We start from the raw sequence: 26,050 nt of genomic DNA, 5'->3' as shown, positions 1-26,050 counted from the left end.
GAAGCCGGAGGCTATGGCAGCCAGTAAATGGAATAGGGAGGTGCAGCGGGATGGGATCAAAAGTAACTCCTTTTGATCTCTGTCTTTCCAAAGACAATCTGACCCCATGCCAGCCAGCCCTTTTACATAGGATTGAGGGAAGCACATGCCTAGCCTTTTCAGATTGGGTTGGGGTGGGGGGGGAATCTTTGGAAATCTTCTGTGATTCTTTTTATGTTGCCGAGGAAGCCTCAGGATTGTGTGAAGTCAAAACACCACATGCTCTGTGACCTTGAGCCCTTGGATCTTAACTTCCTTATTGACAAATAGAAGTGTAATAAAAAAATCTATGTCATACATGTGGGGATTAAATGCCTGAATGCCACCTTTCTGAAGAAGAGATCAATTCAATACTTACTTTTCCCTGGGAGGGTGGTCTGTGAAGGCAGGGTCTCAGGCATCTGACTGCTAGTTTTCTAGACAAATTCCCCCTTTTCTGGGTCCTGGACCTCAGAACTGTGCTTCAATTGAACTCAGATCCACTCGTTTACATTAACAAAAGCCTCAAGAGGCATATGTTGGAATGGTATTATGAGATGGACTGTATGTAAGTTGCTGTGGGCTGTCCAGTCTATTCTTTCTCTGCAAGCAAGCCCTATGGGTCCAAAGCTTATCAGAGCAATGTTTGAGGATCATAGAATTAGAACTGGAGAAAAGAATTCTATGACTCCAATGGCAACTGGCTTTGTCAGACTGAAGCATATATCTTTATGGCAGGTGCCTGCCTGTCAGACGAACAGACACACACAGCAGCCTGGAGGGGAAGGCTTGGAAGAGGACTTTCTCCTAGGAAGGCATAATACGATTGATTAGGGTTCTGCTTGCCAAATTACAATTTCACTCCAATATTCTCTCTCTGAGTTTGCTCCCAAATCACCTTGACTGAGTTCTGGGTATTTATAAATCCTCAAGTCACCCAATTACAGATAATCTCTGCATTGACTTTTTCAGTTGCCAAATCACTTTCATTGTGTGTAGATTTTGCTAGGTTTAGCTAGCAGGGGAAGATGGCATTCGCCATCACTGAATTCTTGGGGTTCTCCCTATCTCATGATTACCTTCCTGTAGACTACAAATGTAGAAATAGAGCCGAACAACCAAGGGTTATTGTTACTGAAACATTGGGGTGTGTCATCATTTTGTGTTGTTAATAACAAGTCAGACCTCAGATTTCAGCTTCCAGACTGGGGACTCTCTCTCCTGGGTATAAGGACAGTAAACTAATTAGAGAAGTGCAGGGAACACTTGCCTGAGTATCAGTGTCTAATATTCTCTCTCTCGATTTTGTTTGGTCTCACATAGGCCTCTTATGAAGCTGATATCTTGATATCTGTTAACTGCCCATTGCTTTTAGCATTAATGTGGTGGGTTTATTCCAACTGAGGAACTGTCTTCTCAGTTAATACAGAACATCAGTCAGTGAATTGTATAAATATTTCTTGGATGCCTACCTGTTAACCAGATAAACACAGAAGGCCATAGACCAGAAGTCGTGATCTTTGAAGAGAAAATCCCTGAGTGTTTGGTCAGCAGACATTGCAAGTGATAGTAGGCCACAGAGTCTTTTTAGGGGGCTGTGGGGCAAGCTCCTAGGTTGCCAGGGGGCCTCCTCTTTTCCTCTCTACTGAGTAGTCTTCTTGCCTCTGATAACAGATTATCACCAGCAAACTCTCAAAGGCAAACTCTCTTTGAGTCAGTTCTCAAGGTTTGGAGGCAGCTTAGGTTGGGCATTGATGACAAGGCCTGGTAGCAGGTCTTGCCATTGCTCCTGGCCCCATTTATTGTCCTCTGTGCCTGCCCTGGCCCAGTGGCAGCTGTCTGAAGACTTCTGGGAGGTGATGTGTTGGCTTCTCCCTCTCAAGTCCTGGCAAGGAACTGTGATCCCTTTCTCTAGTCCTTCCTACCCTTGGGGGATCCATTTTTCATGACTCAGTGTTTTCTCTGAACTGGGAGGCTCTTGGGGCCCATTGTGTTTGGAAGAATCTCCCTGCGTCCAGTCCTGAACTTTCTATTGCCACTTCCTTCCTAGTGCTTCCGCCTGGACACTTAACAAAACCGGGGCATCTATTTTCACCGAATAGTGTCCAGTGGAGGGTGTGGAGTGGGAGAGCTCGGTGCTGTTTGTTTCTATCACACACATTAAAATCGATGGTGTTTGCTCATCTGGCGGAATGACAACTCATTCCTCTGGACAGGTTGGCTTCACAATTGCTCATTCAAGGGGAAATCTGATAAGAAACGATAGTCTGGTCTTTGGGAGCATTAAACCGTTGTATTCTAATTTAAACTTCAGGCGCACTGACTGCTTGTCTTCTCCTTTATTTTTTTGTTTGTTTCTTTTCTTTTTTTTTTTTTTTGCATTATTGATTTTTCAATTCTTGCTTTTTTAAAAAAGAAAAAAAAATCCTCAAAACCAAATGGCCAGATGAAAAAATTCAGTAAGGTCATCACAGACTGTCTGCAAAAACAAGGTCCCATCCATTCAGCCCAGGCAATATTCAGATGGCAGGAAAGAAAGGATCCTCACACATTTCCCAAGGCTCTTGTGAAGAAACAGAAAAGGAGGGTCAGACCCATCCATACCCCCATGGCAATACTGCTGTTGACCTATGGAGTGGTCTTGGGCAAGGCCAGTCTTTAGGCTGCGGGAGAAAGGCTGTGTCTATTCTGAAGCATGAGCTGCCAGGATGCACAGATCAGGAAAACCATGTGGAATAATAATAGTAACGTTAAACATAATCCTTATGTTGGATAAAGTGCTACAGTTTTCCATGTTCTTTCAATGCATTACCTTATTTAGAATCACAGAATTACAGATTATTGTGCAGGAAAGAATGATAGAAAACAGCTAGTTCAAACCATGCTTTTTAAAGAGGAGGAAATTGAAGCCAGGAGACATGAAGTGGCTTGCTGAAAGACACACTCCCATAGCAGTTCCATGAAGCAGCAGGACAGACAGGCTTATTCTGTGCTTTTTCATACCTACTGTATGCCAGCCACTCTGTTAGGCTCTGGATATACAGTGATGAACAAGGAGGGTGAGATACCCTCACAGAGCTTAGAGGTTGGTGGATGAGACCGACAGAGAAACAATTACACCACATGGTGATGGTTATGATGGGATGCGATGAGACACCCTAAGAAGGGCACCTAACCAAGACTGGGTGCGACCAGGGAAGTTTCCTAGAGAAAGTGACTTCTGCAGAGGACCAGGATACGAAGAGCTAGAGTTAGCCAAGTGAAGGGTGGGGCTGGAGGCTGGTATGTGTAACTAGCATGGAAAATTAGAGTGATCAAATGAGTTCCTCCCCAGGGTTATCTTTTGAGGGATAAAGAAGAGTCTAATCCCAAGTGCCTCTCTCAGCACAGTGACCTAAAGGGACAAGGATGGTGTGGTCACTGTGGGGCATCTTTAACATCATTGTCACAGCAGCTGCAGAAAGGACATAGAGCAGTGATCATGAAGAGGAAACTGAGTCACAGAGGAGGCTCAGTCATGTGCTCAAAGTCAGGCAGTTGAATGGCAATAAAATTAAAGAGAGGTTGCTCTATTTTAGGGACCCGCGGGCAAATAGAGGTAGAAATGAGCTCTGTGGAATCTGGGTTGGAAGAAAAATGTTGGGCAAGAAAAATGTCAAGTTCTGGGTTTTGTCCTGAGCATTGAGCAATTGTAGGCCTCTGTGCCATTTACAAAGTGCAGAAGAGGAGAACTAGGACTTGACAGAATGTGGAATTCTAGAGCTGAAAAGAGCAGCCTTTATGACCTGGAAGGAGCTGTATGTGAGTTCAATATAGGCTCCAAAGTCTGTTTTTGAACACGCAGAAAAGCTGAAGTTATCCTAGGAGGCATTGTGAAACCTTTAAAATAAAAGAAAATTTAAATAGAATCAATTTAAATCAATTTTACTTTTAAAAATTTAAAAATTCATGTGCAGTACTTTTAAGAAATGGGAAGAATGCAAAAATGAGCCATCTGCAGCTTCCCAGATTGACGACGAAACCCTGTTGTTCCTTGAACAGGGTAGGGATGAGGTGGAATCTAGACTGGCAGGTAAGAGAGAACTTTTGTTGGTCTGCAGGAGGTGTGGGGTGCCCACCCTTCCCTCACCCTCATCTGCAGAAGCTTGGGAACATGGGCTGTCCAGGATCCATGCTTCCAGAGTGTAGTCTTTGCCCTGGGAAGTCAGAAAAGGAGAACCAAGGAGAATGGCATGTATCACTGGGCCTATCTCCAAATGATGGGTTCTTTCCTCTTTGTTTTCATGTCATTTGATTTTTTTAGAGCATGTTAGGATGTATTCTTTTACTTGTCATCACAGCAAAGTGGAAAAAGCTGAAGTTTGCATCCTAGTTCTACCCTTGATTTACTGCCTGGTGAGCATCCTACTTAACTATTCTAAGTTTTGGTTTAGTTGTTACTTAAGTAGGGAAAATGCCTACTTCATAGCATTGCTGTGAAACTTCAATGAGTTAAGAGCTGCAAAGTGCCTAATATAGCACGTGGCACATCCTAGGTGTTTGGTACATGATGAGTATGATGTTTATTCACCTTGTCCCTGATCTCATGATTTTAATACAGAAAGTAGGATGACTGTGTTTCTATAGACAAAAACACTGTACTCCAAAGAGGTTCAGTGCCTCATACTGCTACTGTGATGAGAGCTGGGTTTCGAAAAAAAAAAAAAAAAGGTCTTCTGACACACAGTCCAGGAGCTTTTCAGCTCCACAGGCTTACAATAATATACGGTTTTAGTGGCTCTAGAAATCCTTTCTGATTTCCCTTGGAAGCGGTCATGTAGGCATTTACTGGCACTCAGCTTTATTCTAAATTTTGGTCCCAAAATTGTTTTTTTAAGATAACATCAAGAGCTATTTCTGGATGCTAGGGAAAGAGGTTATTTTTCAGACAATCTCTCCAAGCAAACACCACTATGGCTCTCGCAGGAAGTCTGCAGTGTGTGCGTGCAGCTAACAGGGGTGAGTGGCTTTAGCTTGTGCTAATCAGGAGATAGAACACCAAACCAAGGCACAGACTACACCCAGACTCTGTGTCATCATAGCCCAGGGTGGTCCAGGGTGGCCGAGGGTGACTGAGCTTCCAGCCTTGGAAAGAGAGAAGGGTAGCCAGGTAGGAAATTCTTGTAAGTGTGAATGATTGTCTGCATTTTCTTGAAACAGGAAGCTCAGCTCCTTCAGAAGCCCCCAATGATGGGTCTTTAGACAGAAGCAGCTGAAGCATCTATAATATCCAGCTCACCTATCCAAGAAAGGGCGGTATAAGGGACACTGAACTGAGCTCCTAGGAAAACTGGGAAATTCTAGGAAAATTGGAACTGTTTGACAAACTGGGACAAGAAGCTTAACCTGTTTTATGTAAAATATGCTTAATCGTACCTGCTCTGCCAACCTCAGAAGGTCATTGTAAGAATGAACGGGCAGGTGAAAGGTCGTTTGCAAACTGCAAATATTATGTAGAGCCCTGTAGAGTATGGAGGTGGGGGTATGGCACAGATTGATGCCTAAAGGAAGCCAAAGTAAAAAGTCAAGTAGTTGAACAAGGAGAAACATAAACCAGATCTTTAGGGCTTTAAAAAATTAATTACTAATTAATAAGTTAGACAAGGATTTATTTATAGCCTACTTCTTTTGCATCATGCAATTTGCTCGACACTAGATTTGGAGGAGAAAGACATATGCCCATGTTTTCAAAGATGCTGACAGATTGTAAAGAGAAGCCTGTAAAAAGATACATTTTAGTGCAATAGGGTAAAAGCTGTTGTTCATGTTATCTAATGCCTTGTAACAAAGTGCCCCACAACCTAATGGCTTGAAACACCAATGAGCATTTATTATCTCTCACAGTTTCTATGGATCCAAAATAGGAGCCACTTAGCTTGGTGGCTCTGGCTCAGGGTCTCTCATGGGTTGCAGTCAAGACATTAACTGGGAACACAGTCATCTGAAGGTTTGACTGTGGCTGAAGGATTTACTTGAGACAATGGCTCACTTGCATGCCGGCAAGTTGATGTGGTTAATATGGTTTGGATCTGTGTCCTCACCAACTCTCATGCTGAATTGTAGTCCCCATTTTTGGAGGTGGTGCCTGGTGGTAGCTGGTTGGATCATGGGGGTGGATTTTTCGTGAATGATTTAGCCTCATCCTCTACGTGCTGTTCTTGTGATAGTGAATGAGTTCTCATGACATCTGGCTGTTTAAAAGTATACAGCACCTCCCTGCTCACTCTCTCTTGCTCCTGCTCCTGCTCCCTGCAGGTGAGATGCCTTGCTCCTCCTTTGCCTTCCATCATGATTGGTAACTTCCTGAGGTCTCCTCAGAAGCAGAAGTCACTACGCGCCATGTACAGCCTGCAGAACCGCAAGCCAATGAAACCTCTATACACACACACACACACACACAAATTACCCAGTCTCAGGTATTCTTTTATAGTGGTGCAAAAACAGACTAATACATGAGTGTTGGCAGGAGGCCTCAGCTTTGTCCCCTTGGTCTTGGTCTTCCCCATAGGCTATTTGCAGGTCCCGTGGCTGCTGGATTCCCTAGAGTGAGCCATGAAGGGAAAGGTAGAAGTTGCAATGTATTTTGTAACCTAGTCCTGGAAGTCACACATTGTCACAGCTCTATCCTACTGGCTGCATAGGTTATCTTTATTCAGTGTCGACAGGACCAGACAAGAGCAGAAATTCCAGGACATAAGTAGGACTGAGGACAGACTTATAGGATGGCATTATGAAAGCATGAACAGTGTGCTTCACGGGGACAGAGGAAGAATAGATTTATTACCCCTAGGCTGTGAACCAGGCTTTGAGTATAGATAGGAGTTTGCTGATTGATAAAGACGGGGAGCAGATTTTCAAGTTGATGGGGAGGCCTATCCAGGGGTGCAGAGTTGAAATGGACTCTCATGTCTGGGGAACTGTGAGACAGGCATTACAGCAGGAGCAGTTCCATGGTGGCAGAGGGCAGGAAGAAGAAGGTACGTTGGGGCCAATTATAAAATATCTTGAATGCATCTGAAGCCAAGATATGTGAATTTCTCCTGGAGGCAGCAAGGAATCAGGATAACATGATGAGCAGGATTTTAAGGAAGCCAGCTAGCAGAGTGAGCAGGTGGGCTTAATGGAGAAGAGGCCAGAGGCTGTGGAGAAGCAAAGGGATGGTGACTCGTGGCATCTTTTTAGAAGGTGCAGTGAGGACGGGGGGAGAGGCCTCCCTGAGAGCCAATCTGCTGTAGAGCCAACAAGATTGAGGGGGTTCTAGAAATCACTGAGCTTTATCCTTTTCTTTCTACAGCTGGAGAAACATTGAGGCAGAGGGACATGGTTCATTCAAGGATAACGCAGCTTTTTACTAAAAAAAAAATTTAGATTGCTGATTGCAGGCAACAGGGACATACTCACAGAAAGAAGTATGTGTGTCAAGAACTCAGAAAGGGAAAGGATGACGCTTTGGGAGGTAGTGAGTTCCCCTAAATGTGGAATAATCAATCATGAAAGGATTGCGGGAAGCCTTTGCTGATACCTTTGCCTGAGTTAGGGTCCTCTTCCGGTAGCCCCTTTCCATCTCTGTCTTACATTTGTCACACGGTGTTATAGTTGGGTCTGCACCTCCCACACTAAATGTGAGGTCCTTCCAGCTTCCTCCTATTTATCCCCGTCATGTCTGAATCTCGGGTGCCTAGCCCAGTGCCAGGTGCATGAAAGGAATGCAGGGTGGATAACTGAAGGAGCGTTTAAGCCATAGCTCCATGGTTGGGCCAGATGATCACTAGGATTCATCAAGAAGCTTATGATGAAGGCAGGTTGGCCAATGTGGAGTGAGGAAGATAAAATAAGTTCAGCGGGAGATGATGGCCGTGGGAAGGGACAATATGAAGAAAGCTTCGGAGTCCGTTTTAAGAACTTTTAATTGTATTCTTACCTTGACTTCTCATTAAGGAAGAAATTATAGTTCTAGAATATCAATCAATAATATTACATTGCTAGAAGGAAGAAAGAGTGACTTGGGATGGGGCGAGCAAAGAGGAGAGGGAGCTCTGAGGTCCTGCTGTCCAGACTTGAGTCCCCTAAGTGGGTAGGGGAATAGGGAGGGTGGCACCAGTGCTTAGGCGACAGCAACCCAGCACTGTCCTGCTGGGATAACAGGTGCTCAGTGGCCCTGGGACTCAGACTGAGGCCGGAAAAACCAGTGACAACTATGGGATGAGACAGGAGGTAGCTAATATGTATGTTAAACATATGGAAATGAGAGCAAATAGCGAAGCCGGGGAAACAAATATTGAACAGGGTCTGGGCCTGAGACTAAACCAACACAGGGAAATGAGAGGCTGCTCCAAGCAAATGAGCTGCCCAGGGGAAGAGGGGGATGAGCAGAGGGAAAGAGAGACTGACATGGGACCTCAGGGAGCACCCTTCCGGCTTGGGCTACAGGCTGACCAGCCCTGCTGGGTGGCCCCACAAGGACACTGTGCATGCCAAGACAGGTCCAGGCAAGCTGTGAGGGACTGAGTTTGTTGCCTTTGTTGAAGTTTCCCTTTCTTTGCACATTTCATCCCTCCTTAGCACGTTGTCCCCAATTTCAGGCAACCCTCTTATATGCCCCCACCAAACCTGTCTCAGGTTGGAAGTATACACCCTACTTACTTGCCTGATGTTGCCATTTGGTTGCAATGACTTGAGGGCCAGCTACAGAATGTCCCTATAACAGAAGTTTAGGGACAGATGTCTGCATGGAAGTATGGGAAGACTGTGGCTAAGGGACTTTTCTTGAGGCTTGGTTTGTAAAGCAGATATGCTCTTTTTACCTAGGGGGTAATGTTTAGGCTGTCACTGTCTAAAGACATGTTGGTGCGGTTCATCACCAACTTTCTTCTCTTCTATAAAACAGTCATGGCAGCGGACATGGTAGTTCCACCCAATCCATGGGAGAGAGCCAGTGCACCAGCTGAGAGAGGAAGGAGTAAGCCACAGGCTGAGTGTCTGTGTGTCTGAGAGCACAGGACTGTGCCCCAGCTGCTTTCTGGGACACTGGGGGACAGAACAGTCTGTGTCACAGTTTGCAGGACAAAGCCCTGTCCTCAACATGTAGGGAGGCTCTGCCATCCAAATACAGGGACTGTCCCCTCTTGTTCTTCCAATGTGGAAGTTGCTGTGACCCATTGAGGAGAGCTTAGAGATGAGGGGAGACTATGAGAGGGAGCCCAGGTCCCTCCAAGGTGTTTCTTGCAGGAGTGTTACATGTCTAGAGTGCTCCATCTCGACAGTAGATGCCACCTGGCTGGCCTCATTTATCAGATCCAGTTCTGTATGAAATAATGCCTCAGCGCACACAACTCAGAACAGACCAGTTTTCAGTAAACTGTGCAGTGGGAGACCTTGTGGGAAGAAGTGTTTTAGAATCAGGTGGTGGCAGGGGCCCTGGAGTCAGAAACATGGACCTAGAAAGGAGGGTGGAGCCTCCCAGTGTTGAGTCCACTCCATTGATTGCCCAAAGCCAACCTGGGAGAGAGTATCTTTGGCCTTTACCTCCCAGAAGAAGCAGTGGACCTGCGAAGGCTCCCAGGTCCCTGCCCCTCCAGTCCTGGGGCCTTACAAAGTATTTCCTTCCTCCATCTCTAGCCTCTATGACCTGTCAGGAGATGTGCAGACTGATCTCAACTAACTGCACAAAATGTGTTGTATCCTCTGATAGGTTCCTTTCATAGGGAAGAGGGTAGGATAAAAGTACAAATAAGGCACTACTTTTTCTGTCCATGAGATGAAGGTTCTAAGAGGCAGATTCATCCACAAATGGCCGAGATCAAATTGGATAAGGACTAAAGCACATAAGGAACAGGCCCCATGAAAGCACATGAATTAAGGAAGACCTTAACATTGGGAAAGACTTCCAGATAGGGAAGAGGAAGGGTCTTCAGGCTTAGTAAACAATATGGATGGAGTGACAAATGGGACAAGGCAGTGATTACTCATTCCTGGAGAGTGGTGGAAGCTAGGAATGAAAAGACAATCCGAACAAGCTCATAGTGGTCTTGGCGTGACTGGATGAGGGATTAGGGTCCATGTTTAAGGCACAGTGCAGTTCTTGAAGATTTCTGAAACTCAGAAAAATAATTTTCCCCTGCTTGACATCAATCTGGGTTTCTTGAAGAGAACCAGATTTGCCAGACCAGCCTATTTAGGGACTGTTCATTTCTTCATGGAAACAATACCTGCAATTGTGTAGCTATCAACTGGTGAGCCCAGGTGCCAATTTATGGCCCTACAGGCAAAGGAAACTAAGGAACTGAAATGAAGCCTAATCTCCATTTAGATAATTTATGTAAGTCACTTGCACAGGCATGGAATACAGTAAGTGCTAAATAAACATTGTCATTATTATTGAATCTTTATTAAAACTCAATGAAACAGGTTTTATTATCCCCATTATATGATATACTGAAGCTCAGACAGGTTATATTATTATTCCAAGAGTTTACAACTAGTCGGTGGAGAGCTAGCATTTGGACCTGGGTCTGAATCTAAAGCCCATGTTTTGCCCACCATGCCTGTTGCCAGAGCAGATAAGCTGCCAGGTGAGGACAAAGGTTTTTGGATTATAGCCAAGAGACATCAGAAAGTTTGAGGTGCCAGGACTAGAGAGCATGGGGAGGAGTTGCTCATCCACTCTTTACTCCTGCTATCAGAACCTAATTGTAAGCACCTTGGGGTGGTTAACACTGAGTGTCAACTTGATTGGATTGAAGGATGCAAAGTGGACTTCCACTGACCAAGGCTTATCTGGCTACAGCCACCGCTGAGTGCCTGGTTTGCCAGCAGCAGAGACCAACACTGAGTCCTTGATATGGCACCATTCCTCTGGGTGATCAGCCAGCTACTTGGTGGCAGGTTGATTATATTGAACCTCTTCCATCATGGAAAGGGCAGCGGTTTGTCCTCACCAGAATAGACACTCCAGATATGGGTTTGCCTATCCTGTACATAATGCTTCTGCCAAGACTACCACCTGTGGATTCACAGAATGCCTTATCCACACCATCGTGGTATTCCACACAGCATTGCCTCTGACCAAGGCACTCACTTTATGGCTAAAGGAGTGTGGCAGTGGGATCACACTCATAGAATTCACTGGTCTTACTTGTTCCTCACCATCCTGAAGCAGCTGGACTGATAGAATGGTGGAATGGTCTTTTGAAGTCACAATTGCAATACCAACTAGGTGACAATACTTTGCAGGACTGGGGCAGAGTTCTCCAGAAGGCTGTGTATGCTCTGAATCAGTATCCAATATATGGTACTGTTTATCTTATAGCCAGGATTCACAGGTTCAGGAATCAAGGGGTGGAAGTGGAAGTGGAAGTGGTACTACTCACCGTCACCCCTAGTGACCCCCTAGCAGAAATCTTACTTTCTGTTCCAGCAACATTACATTCTGGTGGCCTAGAAGTCCTAGTTCCAGAGGGAGGAATGCTGCCACCAGGAGACACAAAAATGATTCAATTAAACTGGAAGTTAAGATTGTCACCTGGCCATTTTGGGCTCCTCCTACCTCTAAGTGTACAGGCTAAGAAGGGAGTTACAGTGTTGGCTGGAGTGATTGACCTGGACTATCGAGATGAAATCAGTCTGCTACTCCACAATGGAGGTAAGCAAGAGTATGCATGGAATACAGGAGATCCCTTAGGGCATCAATCCCATGCCTTGTGATTAAAGTCAACATGAAACTACAACAACTCAATCCAGGCAGGACTGCAAATGGCCCAGAACCTTCAGGAATGAAGGTTTGGGTCCCTCCACCAGGTAAAAAACCACAACCCGCTGAGGTGCTTGCTGAAGGCAAAGGAAATACAGAATGGATAGTCAAAGAAGGTAGTGATCAAAACCAGCTATGACCACGTGACCAGTTGCAGAAATGAGGACTGTAATTGTCATGAGTATTTCCTCCGCATGTTGTTAAGAACATGTTTGTGCATTATACACTTGCACTAAGAAAATATCTTCGTTTTATTTCCTTTATTTTTCTTTTATCATGTGACATAAGATTTCTTGACTTCATATCAGAATTTAAGTGCTGTTAACTTCTATAACAGCATTTGGGTTAAGAATTAGTGCACTTCTGATTGTATGAAAGATAGCTGTATTATGTTAGTCATAATTATGACATTATTGTCTATTTGAAGATTATGTATGGTTTCAGGTGATGTGTGTGGGTTCAAGTTGACAAGGGGTGGATTTGTGATAGTTAATATTGAGTGTCAACTTGATCAGATTGAAGGATGCAAAGTATTATTCCTGATATGTCTGTGAGGGTGTTGCTAAAGGAGATTAACATTTGAGTCAGTGGACTGGGAGAGGCAGATCCACCCTCAATCTTGGTGGACACCATCTAATCAGCTGCCAGTGTAGCTATAATAAAGCAGGCAGGAGAAGATGGAAAAGCAGATTTGCTGAGTCTTCCAGCCTCCGTCTTTCTCCTGTGCTAGATGTTTCCTGCCCTTGAATATCAGATTCCAAGTTCTTCAGCTTTTGGACCCTTGGACTTACACGAGTGATTAAACAGGGGCTCTCAGTCCTTCAGCCACAGACTGAAAGCTGTACTGTCGGCTTCCCTACTTTTGAGGTTTTGGAACTCAGACTGATCCACCACTGTCTTCCTTGTTCCACAGCATGCAGATGACCTATCGTGGTACTTTACCTTATGATCGTGTGAGTCAATTCTCCTTAATAAACTCCCTTTCATGTATACATATATCCTGTTAGTTCTGTCCCTCTAGAGAACTCTGACTCATACACACCTTCATTAGGAAGTCATCACCATATTGGCTGAGAAGTCCACCATGGATTGGGGAGCTGTTTAAGAAGACAGCACATTCAACCAGATACAGCCAGGCCCCTCTACCCCTGTGCAGCAGGTATCTCTTGGGTCAGCCTGGACCTGGCTGACATCAGAAGGGACCAAATGAGAGCTCCCCTTTCTTACCTGTGGAATCAGTATCTGCAGCATCCCTGGGGTTTGACATTTGTATGTCTCTCTTTGGGGAGAGAAAGTCTGTGTCTTCCAGTAACCCTTCACACAGCAGGGCATCATGGAGGGCATCTTTGTCAGGCGTTCTTGATAATCTGGCTCTAGCCATGTGGGAGTCAGAATGGCCCACAAAAGGACTGCACTGGATTCCACCTCCATGTTTAGCAAGCAATTGTTCGCTTTGTTCTCTTTTTCTTTGCACAATGCTCTTACCTCTACTTCCCTCCTCATCCTCAATCTGAGGCTACAGGACCATTCTTAGGAGCCATCTGAGTCCTACCTATAGTTTAACACCCAACTTACATTCAGGACTGTCCTGCCCTTGGAGTCAACTAAGAGAATTCAGCTTCGAGATAGACTTGCTGCCAGCATTGCTCAGACCTTCTACCTTGGTTCAGGACTGCTTTTCATTCTGATTTCTAAGGCCAAGCCTCCGCTGGTATACATGAGCTCCAGCACCTGGACTGGAGCTTTATCTGGATTATTTGTCCAGTCAGTACTCTACTGCCTCTGGGCTGAGTTTCCACCTTGCTTTCTTTACCAATCTTTGGAGTTGATGGTTGATATAGTTTGGATGTTTGTCCCCTCCAAATCTCATGTTGAAATGTGATTTCCAGTGTTGGAGGTGAGGCCTGGTGGGAGGAGTTTGAGTTACGGGGGTGGATCTCGTGGATGGTTTGGTGCCATCCTCACAGTAATGAGTACATTCTCAGTCTATTAGTTACCACAAGATCTGAATATTAAAAAGAGCCTGGCAGCTCCTCTTCTCTCACTTGCTCTCTGTCTTGCCATATGACAAGCCTGCTCCCCCTTCACTTTCCACGATGAGTAAACGTTTCCTGAGACCCTCACCAGAAGCAGATGCTGATGCCATGCTTCTTGGACAGCCTGCAGAACTGCGAACAAAATAAACCAAACAAAGAAAAGATCTTTGTAAATTACCCAGTCTCAGGTATCCCTTTACGGCAATGCAAAAATGGACTGACACAGCGATGGTCACCTACTTGTCTTCTCACCTTTCCATATCGCAGTCTCTGAATCCCATCACCTACCTTTTTTGTGGGTCACTGCTTATTGACCCTGGCAGTGCCTTCCAGCTACCATATACTGTCTGTTTCCTTTCATCATACCCTTTAGGATCAAGCCCTCTCTCCTTGCCTGCTTAATCCTGGGTGGACCCTGAAGCTTCAGAGCATGGCTACAGATCCCTAAATCTGTTCTCAACATCAGCCAACAGCATAAGCCAGCCAGACCGGGTTCCCTGGACTGCTGGGCATTGGCCGACCTAGAGACCTATTAAGAATTTCAATTTCAAATCCCAGGTAATCTAGACACACATTTTAGGAAAACTTGGGCAAATTTCATATTCTGCTAGTATTTGCAAAGTAAGAAAGTCAAGTCATTATGAAATGATATCCTATTAACTTACATTAATGAAAGTGACAGCATAAAGTCATTCCTCTCGGTCCAGACATTGCCCCAGCCTGCCTCATGGTGCTACCTGGTACCCAAATACATCTCCAGCTCCCACTCTGTGCTTGGAGGGGTGCAGAGGAGACCTGGCACAGTTTCCAGGCACCATCAGCTGAGGAGTCCAACCAGGTGGGAGGCAAGAGGCGGTGGGATGGTGGAAGGTAGCCTTGGTGGATGGTGGGGAGGAGGTGGGGTGGTGGACAGTGGAGAGGAGGTTGGGGGATGGACGGTGTGGGGGAGGCGGGGTGGTGGACAGTGGGGGGGATGTGGGGGGTAGGCAAGGTGGTGGACAGTGGCGGGGAGGCGGGGTGGTGGACGGTGGCAGGGAGGTGGGGTGGTGGACGGTGGTGGGGAGGCGGGGTGGTGGACGGTGTGGGGGGGAGGCGGAGTGGTGGACGGTGTTGGGGGAGGTGGGGTGGTGGACGGTTGGGGGGAAGCGGGGTAGTAGAAGGTGGGCTATCTTCCTGGGGCTTTGAATCACCAGATTTCTGGCAATAACTAGGGATGCAGTCTGGGGTGAAGAGTGTAGTTTTGCCAGCCAATCCAAATACATCTGAGACTCTTAGACTTGGAACCAACCCCGAACATCTTTGTGTCACAGTGCAAGGCAGACAGAAGTCCTTTCCTTCCATGACCACTTCTTACCCTCTTACAGCTTATATTGTTAATTTATGACAACTCCCTATTCTTTCTCATCAGGGATAAAGATGATGGCTATTTTAACCTGATCTGACCTTAAAACAGACATATGGGCAATAAGAACCAAATGGGATGAAGAAGAGTAAGATTTTCCTCCCTCTCACCCAGCACAGTAGGGTGTTCGGGTTCTCCAACAAGGCCTGGGTCAATTTTCCAGTACTGTCTGGAACTTCTACAGAGGACCCTGTCACTATCCTTAGAGACCTACCTAGAGGAAGCCCTGGCTTGGTTCAGGGGAGATTGACAAACAGTTAAAGTGACACCTGGTGACACGATCAGTGAGATACTGCCCCAGAGGCTGAGTCTGGGGGGGCCTCAGGGCCTCCTTTCACGAGAGTCACCTACAGGCTGTCCTTTCTCCTGGTATTTTAACCATACAAACCTGCACAAGAATACCTGTTATCAGGTGAGAAGCAGGGGGACTCAGACACAGGAGTGACCCCCGAGACCATGCCTCTCTCCACAGCTGGTCCCACAGATCACTTGCATAAACGTCATGGTTTCAGACCTGAAATTTTTTCATTAGAGGGTCAGTCATCTGTCTCAGAATGTCAGAGCTGGAAGTGACTTACAGGTCATCGGATACGGACATTTTCAGACCTTCTCTGCTCATAGACCCCATTGAGAAGCTGATGAAAATTGCAACTGTTTTCAACAATAAATGCCCATGTACCTAATACCCATACACAGGAGTTCTCATATATAATTTTTAGGGAATTTGTGGGCCCTCCAAGCCCATTCATGGGCCCTGGATAAGATTCTTGGATCTGTCTCTAGCTCTACATTTCTTAGACAAGGCACAAAGATGACAAGCAGCTTGCTCAGTGTGACACGGTCTAGTAATGGCTGAGCCAGAGTTAGGACAAGACAGTTTCCTTCCGGCCATTCCAGTGTTTCTCCAAGGCCTCCTTAAATGCTTAGGTCTTGAACCCTTTACAGGCCTCTTGTTTTCCCTGAAAATGAGAATACCTAAAGGGGTCACCCCTTTGACTGTGCTGCAAACTAGCAGGGTGCTAGGGGGCTGGCTGAGGGCCATGGGCCAGGAAGACGTCTCAGGTCCTCACAGCGAAGGCAGCATAGCTGTGGCAAGCAGGCGGTCTGCGGCCAGTTCTAGATCAGATCATTCCTCTGCCACGTGACTCTCCGCAGGTTAATTACCCTCTCTGCACCTTCGTTTTCTCATCTCCAAAATAGAAATGATAGCAATGCCAATGACATTTGTGGTGGGAGGTCAAGCACGTGGGGGTATTGGGCTGAATGGCAGCACCGTCCTTTTCACTTTGCTGTTTTTCTGGGGTGGCCTCAGCAGCCCGGGTCACACTGTAGCCTGCCACTGCACCCAGAGCCAGGTTGTGCGAATTTTGTGCTTCCCCTTTAATTGTTTTCCCCCAGCTCAGCCTTCTTCCTGGCTGGCCCTGAGTCTTAGGGCTCCTGCTCAGGAAATACGATGCCAGCAGCAGAGAAGTTTGGGCCTTAAATAACTGCCTCCCCTGCAAGGTTAGCCGCTGCCACTCCCCCGCCCCTCCCTGCTGCCTGTCACTGGCTGGGCTGCCAGCTGCGAGGACAGCGTGCCCCCTGCTGGCCAGCTGGTCCTGGAAAGCTGCGGGCCTTGGCTGGGCGGTCTCCAGGCTGAAGGGCTGGAGTTGGAGGTCCGCCTCCTGCCAGGGCCGAAGTGGGGGCAGATCTAGGACGAGGCGAGGCGGGTGGGTAGAGCTGAGGTCACATTCCTAGGTAGTGCTAGTGCTTGAGGGGAAGCAGAGCTCCTGGTGGCCGGCCTGCAGATCCCCTGCCCCCCACATATTATCCAGCTGAAAAGAACCCCAAGGGCAGTGTGGTGCCCTGGGAGAGGGGAGAGGGCGGGGCCGTGGAGGCCAAGGTGAAGGGCGGAGGCAGGAGAGGCCAAGGTTACATCAGGGCCTCAGGTTCACAGGCTTGTGGGTGTGTGTGCGCATGAGAGAGGGGAGAGGCAGAGACAGATATGAGAGACAGAGACAGACAAAAAGAGACAGAGATAGACAGAGGCAGAGACAGAGACAAAAAGAGGCAAAGATAGAGACAAAAAGAGACAGAGGCAGACAGACAGAGATAGACACAAAAAGATACAGAGAGACAGAGACAGAGGTGAGAGAGGGAGAGACAGACAGAGGTAGAGACAGGGACAAAGACAGAAACAGAGATAGAGATAGAGACAGAGACAGAAAGAGACAGAGGCAGAGACAGAGATAGAGACAGAGACAGAAAGAGACAGATGTAGACAGAGAGGAAGAAACAGAGAGTTAGAAACAGGCAGAGACAGACAGAGAAGCAGACACAGAGACAGAGAAGCGGAGACAGACAGAGGCCGAGACAGAGACAGAGAAACAGAGACAGAGAGGCAGAGAATGAGAGGGAGATAGAGATGGAAAAACTGGAATAGAGAGAGATGGAAACAGAGAGGGAGGGAGTGAGAGAGAGAGAATATCTGTACTTGTTTGGCACACGCCAGCCACTCCCCTTTGGGCGCGGGCTTCCATGGTCTGAGAGGCAGCCTGTGGCTTTGGGGATCCTGCCTAGTTCCCACCACAGGACACAAAAGCCAGACCAGCTGAAGCAGGAGGCTGAGCAGGTGAATGGCAGAGACGGCCCAGGGTGGCAGCGCCCCCTCCAAGTTGGAGCTCCCTGATGAAGGGACTGAGGCAAGCGCATCTCTTATCTTTCGTGAACAGTTAAATTCCCCCACATCAAGCACAAATAGAATCCATCCCTGCAAGGCTGGGCTGGCCCATTCCCATTTAGAGTTGCTGCTTGCCTTTCAATTTGGTCTTAAGATGCGATGGATACAAATTGCAAAGGTTTGGTCAGCTTTTGAGCAGAAAGCAAATTTTACAGCAAGGAAGGGGGAGGTGGGAGGTGGCAGGAGGCAGAGGGGAAAAAAGCTGAAATAGAAAAATTGCTGAAAAGCCTCCTGCAGCCTGTCAGGAGTATTAACTTAGGATGATGTAGGAGAAACGACTAAGTGGTTTTTGTGTCAGCTACACTGAATCAAACTTGTTCAAATATATGCGTGTGAGTGTGCGTGGCAGCCAGCGGAACCCACCTCAGAAATGGAAAACAGTCTTCTAGTTTTAAGGGTTTCTTATGGTTTGCAAATATGAGAAAAACTATGCATAAATTAGATTCGAAAGGGAAAGATGGATGGGGATGGCAGCTGTCTTGGGTTTCTGCTGGAGAGATGGCAAGGGCTGAGGGTCCAGGTCCCGGCTCCCCAGAACACCCCATCTTCCTCCAGAAGTCAAGAGAGCCAGGGAGCAGGAAGTGGGCGTGGGGGCTGCTGCTGCAGACGCCTCCACCCAGAGCATTAACTGCCATCTCTCTGCTCCCCACGGGAGATACAGCACAGAGAGAAAGAGTACCCTCAGGTCCAGGCTGGGCACAGTGGCTCACATCTGTAATCCCAGTACTTTGGGAGGTCGAGGCTGGAGGATCACTTGAGGTCGGAAGTTTGAGACCAGCCTGGCCAACATGGTCAAACCCCGTCTCTACTAAAAATGCAAAGATTAGCCTGGCGTAGTGGCGCGTGCCCGTAATCTCAGTTACTCAGGAGGCTGAAAAAGGAGAATTGCTTGAACCTGGGAGGTGGAGGTTGCAGTGAGCGGAGATTGTGCACTGCACTCCAGCCTGGGTGACAGAGCGAGACTCCATCTTCAACAACAGCAACAACAAAAAACCCAGCACCTTCAGGTCCAGGGTGGCAGTTCCTGGGCCTGCCTTTAGCACTAGCCAGCCAACTTCAGACATTTGCTCCTTTATTCAGTGCTTGCTGCATGATAGGTTTTTTTTTTTTTTTCCAAATTCATTCTTTTAAAACACATGTCATAAGCACATATGATATGTACTATGGACCAGACATTATTCTAAGTGCCTTACAGTTATTAATTGATTAATTTAACCATCATAACTGCTGTCATGGAGGAAGCATTGTTGCAAATAATCATTTTACACAAACGGAAAGTGAAGACCAAGGAGACCCATTTGCCCAGGGACATACCCTAGGGTGACAGTGAAGGAGTCAAGCCCTTGTATAATCCTCTCTCCTTGAGGGCGGGAGAACCTCTGACTTGCTTCTAAGCAATGATATATGCAGCAAAGGTGAGGAGATGTCCCTCCGTGGTCATGTTACATTATATTAGACTGTATCTGAGCAAACTGGAGAGAGACATGCTGTCCTGTGTGGCCCTGGCATATATGGGAAGGGCCACATGGCAGGGAGCTGTGGGCAGCCAGAGCTGAGGGCCTCAGACCTGCAACCACTGGGTGCTAAATTCTGCCAACACCTGGAGAGCTTGGAAGAGCACCCCTAGCTTCAGATGAGATCATTGCCCCAGCTGACACGTGATTGTAGCCCAGTGAGACCATGAGCAGGGAACTGAGCGAAGGGCCTGGACTTTGGACCCACAGGAACCGTGACGTAAGGAATAGGGGTTGCTTTAATCCGCTAAGTGTGCATTGATTTGTTAGGTGGCACCTATTAGAAGCCTAATACAATGGCTGGGCCGAGTTTGAGCCCCTGCCTTTATGTTGCCCTGTGCTACTGCTTGCATAGCCATTGTTTCTCATATTCCTTATGGCAACTCTGAAAACCAGGTTCTTTGATTTCCATCTTATGGTTAAGGAAACTGAGGCTTGGAGGGTTAGTGGGCCATAGTCCACAGCTGTGAAGGCTCCATTTGGAATTCAAACATCTGTCCTTTCTCTACTACCTGACCTTCTCTCTTCATCTGTTGACAGTGTTAGGCCGGAGTACCCTCTTCTGTAAGGTTAAAGGCAGGACTTGCTCTGTGTGTCTGCTGATGTCTGCTCACCTGTTGGGTGATTGCATTAACCTGTTCTTGCACTGTTATAAGGAAATACTTCAGACCGGGTAATTTATAAAGAAAAGAGGTGTAATTGGCTCGCAGTTCTGCAGGTGGTACAGGAAGCATGGTGGCTTCTGGGGAGGCCACAGGAAACTTTCAATCATGGCGGAAGGGGAAGGGGGAACAGGCATGCCTTACATGGCCAGAGCAGGAGGGAGAGGGGACACGCCACACCCTTTCAAACAACCAGATCTCGTGAGAACTCTATCATGAGAACAGCACTAGGGGGCACACTAGGGGGCTGGTGCTAAACCATTAAGAACTGTACTCAAGATCTAATCAACTCTCACTAGTCGCCACCTTCAGCATTGAAGATTACATTTCAACAGGAGATTTGGGCGGGGAAGCAGATCCCAACCATATCGGGGATGTTCTTACTCCCCTTTCGCCACTCCTTCCTTGCTTTTCCTTCAACCTTTTCAACATGTTCCTTCTTCTCTCCTTTCCCTGCCTTTCTTCCTTTGTATCCTGCATCCTCCTTCCTGTAGTTTCCCTGATATCCAATTCACTGCCTTTTATTCCCACCTTCACTAAGTGCCTCACAAATGCTGGAAGATAAGATGGGGCTAGAAAGTACAAGAAAGTCATTCAGTCCCATTTTTTTCCTTCTCTCTCCACTTCCTTCCTTTTCCTGTCACTCAAATCATCTCTTGTGTTTTGTATCCCCACGGCTGGTCCTGAAGGTCAGCAATCTGGCACTAGAAGGTTCTGACCCATCCTGGGAATGCTCTGGGAGAAGATACCTGATTCCAGGGCATTTCAGGAGCAGGTATCATCCTCACTGCTGGCCTGCCGCTCCGGGACGCCCCTCCCTGTCCTTGGACCCATCTTCACATGGTGACCAGCACCCCTGTCAAAGCAGGACGCAAGCACACCCACCACTACTCCCCATCTAGTTCCTCTCCATGGTCACCATTCTATTCCTGCACGTGACATCACCTTCGCTAAACTGCTATCTATCTGCTGATCATTCCAGGCTGACAGCCTGGAGGAGAGCCCAGGGAATGGCTGCTCCTCCACTGACCTCTTCCATCTGGCCTGTCCCTTAGACAGAAACTGGGAAGATGGTCAGTGAAGAAACAGTTCCTGGCACCTTCACCAGAAGGTGGGTAAACCATGCCAAGATTGCTTGTCCCCGGACCAGAGGATGGGTGGCACAGCGCCCAGGAGCTTCCGACGGCCCTTGTTATGATACGCGACAATGAAACCACTCTCAGCCCTGGATTCTTGGCAGTTTGCCTTCTCCATTCCCAGCCTGGCCCTCCAAGAGAGCATTGCAGTCAGTTCTCAATGCCTGTGATTGTGTGCACACACATACATGTACACCCACCACACACAGGCACACACACGCATGTACACCCACACACATATACACACACAGGCACACACATACACACGCATACATAAACACATACGGGCACACACACATGGGCACGCACACAAGCATATGAACACACACGTGCATGCACACACATTCACATGCATGTGCAGGCGCATATTTGTCAGGCCCCGGAGCCAAACGCTTTGTTTCCTTGCTGATATTTCTACATAAGCATTAGACTTTTCCAGCTTCCCCTCTAAGATGTTTCCTCTGTCCTTGAAGTTCCTTAGTTTGAAACTTTTTCCTATGCTTTGAGAAACATACGTAGGATAAAAACTCTGAGCTCAACATGCAGTTTTCATCAGGATCAACTGAGATAATATTTGAGAGTGTGTTTTCTGGTGTGTAAAGGGCTGGATAAATTTTTGCAGCCAAGTGTCCTAGCTGAGCCCCAGTTCATTTGATCTCTGTGTAAATCTTGAGATGGGGATCCAGGGAGCCTGCCATTTGCACACCTGTTCTGTATTAAGCCTTTTTATAAAATACGCATTTCACCCTCTCTTTTAGATCCCAGGAGGTTTGTTTGTTTGCGTCTCTTATTGCTACTGTGGCTGAACTAAACTAGGGACTGATCAGAAGTGATGAGGAGAGCAGTCAGCATTTTCCTCCTGCCCTCGCAGAGTGACTGATTTCTAGCAAGTGAGGAAGGAGTAGGCAGATTCAGAAGTGGAAGAGCTAGACTTGGTCGATCTGTGTCCACATGGTTCTGCTTAGAGGCCAAGGGTTTTGGTGTGAGGCATCCCTCCCTGGTCCTCTCAAATCAAAAGTGGCTTTGGCACCCGGAGGGTTCAGTGTGGAGGCTGTGGACGGAGAGACCCTCTGAGGCACCAGGCAGAGCTGCACGGGCCTCTCGAGCAGCTCTCTCAGGAACCCAGGCTCTCGAGCAGTGCCTTTTCCAGGAGGCCTGAAACTGGCCTCCTGTGGCATGGGCAGTGTGCCTAGAAATTCTCAGATGTGACTGGGAAGAGTTTCAGGGGGCATTTAGCAGGGCTGAGGCTGCCCTGCACTCAGGATCCAACCACCATGGCCATTCGGGGATTGTTACTGACAGGACCCAGTCGCTTATACCCGTAAGTGGTGATGCCAGTTATCTCAGGCACTCAGTTATGGATTGTTATTGTTCATAGACATCATGCCTAAGGAAGGATGTGCTGAGCCTGCATCCTCACTGTCAGTTCACGAGCTTCTTGGTTTCTCCTAAGGGAACGCCAAACTCAGACTCAGAGATGATAGAATCCATCTTCAGATATTTATTAAGCACCACCAGGGTTCCCAACACCCTCTACCCTGGGGGGTGTACAGGAGGTTGTCTTGGCTACCATGGATAGGTACACATTAGAACAAGGTACCGCCTTGGACCAGAAAAAATGGCAAAATGATGCCTTCAATTATAAACGCGACTCCTTATGTGGACGAACCAATTAGAAACAGACCTCATGGTTTGCATACCACGGGTGAAAATTCTGTCCCTTTCACAGGGAACTCACAATCTAATTGAAGAAACAAGATGGACACAAAGGAAAGCACACTTGATTATACACTGCTTACAAAGATTCTGTGTGTGATGAGGGATGAGGCTGTGCTGTCGGCCTTATTGAAGGAGGATGGATGCTTTGAGACGGAAAGATACAGACTAGGAATATGGCTTGCTGGACATTCCTTCTTTGACTCACAGTGAAAACAACAGCCTTCCTAACGATTTCAGAAATACCAAACTGATTCAAATATATGACTCAAAGAGCCCAGGATTCTGTCTTCTGTAGATACCTGTTTAGAAAATTGGTGTGTTGGCTGGGTGTGGTACCTCACGTCTGTAATGCCAGCACTTTGGGAGGCTGAGGAGGGTGGATCACCTGAGGTCATGAGTTTGAGACTGGCCTGACCAATATGGTGAAACCCCGTCTTTGCTAAAATTACCCAAATTTGCTGAGCATGGTGGTGTGCACCTGTAGTCCCAGCTACTCGGGAGGCTGAGGCAGGAGAATTGTTTGAATCCGGGAGCTGGAGGTTGCAGTGAGCTGAGATTGCACCACTGTACTCCAACCTGGTTGACAGACCAAGGCTTCATCTGAAAAAGAAAGAAAGAAAGAAAATGGGTGTGTGTGTTATGGCTCAGTAAACAACACCCCACAATGAAAGCCTCAGAAGCAGCCCCTGAAGCAGAAGTTTTTCTCTGTCCTCCTCCTCCCCTACTGTCTCCCAGTCCCACTCTCCCCTGAGGGTGCCCACAGAAACTAGAATCCCTTTCCCCAGTGGTGGCTCCTAGAAACCGGAGCCCCTTTTTTTCAGAGCCAGCCAGAAAACCTAAAAATATGACTCTAACTTTCCCTGGGCCTTTCTGTTTAAAAATTGGCCACAAATAAATTATCTGGCCAGGCACAGTGGTTCACACCTGTAATCCCAACACTTTGGGAGGCCAAGGAGGGTGGATCACCTGAGGTCAGGAGTTTGAGACAAGTCTGGCCAACATGGCAAAACCCCGTTTCTACTAAAAATGCAAAAATTAGCTGGGTGTGGTGGTGGACACCTGTAATCCCAGCTACTGGGGAGGCTGAGACAGGATAATCACTTGAATTCAGGAGGTGGAGGTTGCAGTGAGCCGAGATCGCACCACTGCACTCCAGCCCGGGCAAAAGAACAAAACTATGTCTCAAAAAAAAAAAAAAAAAAAAAAAAAAAAAGAAAAGAAAAAAGAAAAGAAAGAAAGAAAGAAAGAAAGAAAGAAAGAAAAAGAAATAATCTGACCTGCCTGTTTGACCGTAGGTCATGAAACCCTCTCCATTCCAGAGAGGGCCTACCCCACACTCAGAAAGAAGGGACGCTGCTCAGAGAAGCGAAGAAGAATCTAGACAGACAGGCCTCTCTGGGTTTCCACACTTGGTCTATTAATATTAGATCACACCCTTTTTGTTCAATCATATCTCTACACACCTGTCCATATTTTGTTTGAACCTAAGCATAGAAATGAACAATTTCTCATGTATCTTTAGGTCTTCTTCCTGAAGGCTCCCATGTACACCCATTAAATAAATATGTATGCCTTTGCTCCAATTAACCTGCCTTTTGCAAGCTGATTTTTCAACTAAATTTCAGAGGGCCCTTGGCCTCCATGGGTAAAATATACAGGAAGTTGAAATGCATGAAACTGGCATCAACAGATTAAGGTCATAACTTGAACTTCTCCTGGGAGTGGTGTCATGATGCCATAGCCACAATGCTGATATAATAACTACCAGTATATGTAGTATTTGTGGAGTACTTACTACCTGCCAGGCACTGTATTGTATATGTAACATTTCATGTAATGCCCATGACACCCTTACAAGGTATGTATTAGTATATATAACATATACTTATGTATATAGTATATGCGACATATATAGATAAAATTTTACAATTTTATAGATAATTAAACAGGTTCAGAGTAAATAATGATCAGATAAAACACCCTTGTAGAGTTCTTACTGTGTGCCTGGCACAACTATAAATGCTTTATGTTTATTACTTGTTTGATCTTCATAGTAACTTTATAAAATAGGTGTGCTATTTTTTTTTCCTAATTTATAGATAAGAAAAAATGAGGACCAGAAATGTTAAATCACTTGCCTGAGGAAAAAGAAAAAGCTCAAATTCCCATGGCTGGCAAGTGAGAACCAGAAATCAGACCTAGGCTGGTAGGTCTCCAAAGCCCAAGATCTCATGCCCGAATATAGGACAGCACGGCTGAGCTTTCCTTGGACAGAGTCCCAACAGCAGAGGCAGGAACACCTACCCCAGGGCTCTGGGAGTGTTGCCTAAGGCAGCTAGCTGTCAGTGTGAACTTTCTTTGAGGCCGTGTGCTTTATCTTAGAAAATTTTTGTGAACTTTGCATTCTACTCCACAATCTGTATTTTTAACATAAAAATAATGTTTTGATTTTGGCTGTTTTTCTCAACATTTTGCGGAAAAAAAGATGCTCCTAGAAGCTATGCTATGCTCACCCCTTGGCTTGGCCTACCTCCCGGCCCACAGCTTGGTGCTCCTGGGTTTCTACATAGGTATCCCACAGTGAGAATGGTCGAAGTTGAAAGAATGTGGGTTAGAACCAGCCAGATTAGAGCTCAGATCCTGACTCCATTTGCCAGCAAGTTCTGTGACTTTGTCTCAGAGCTGCAGTTTCTCATTATCTGTAAATCAGAGATAATCATGCTTGTCAGAGTCGGGTGAGGCACCTGTCCCTTAGCAGGACGTGGGTAACTGGCACTCTTCCAGTTGTCTCCTTATGGCTTGTCATGCCCTCATCATCCAGCAGCTACTATGGGTCCACTGCTGTGCTGAGCAGATCATCTCCATGGCCCTCCAAGTTTTTGGGTCTTGGTGGTTTGGAGCTGCTGTTCATTCTCCTTGGGGAGGAGTTCTGTGTATATTTGATGCTCCTGATAAACCTACGGCATCTGTGGTGCTTAGGTGAGAGGTGGGGGCTTTCTCTCTCTCCTTTGCTCACATTTAGGTCTCCCCTTGGCTTGGAAAAGGTCATGTTTCCT

The sequence above is a fragment of the Chlorocebus sabaeus genome, chromosome 8 (assembly GCF_047675955.1).
Source record: "Chlorocebus sabaeus isolate Y175 chromosome 8, mChlSab1.0.hap1, whole genome shotgun sequence".
Taxonomy (NCBI): domain Eukaryota; kingdom Metazoa; phylum Chordata; class Mammalia; order Primates; family Cercopithecidae; genus Chlorocebus; species Chlorocebus sabaeus.
This window is presented reverse-complemented; position numbering follows the sequence as displayed.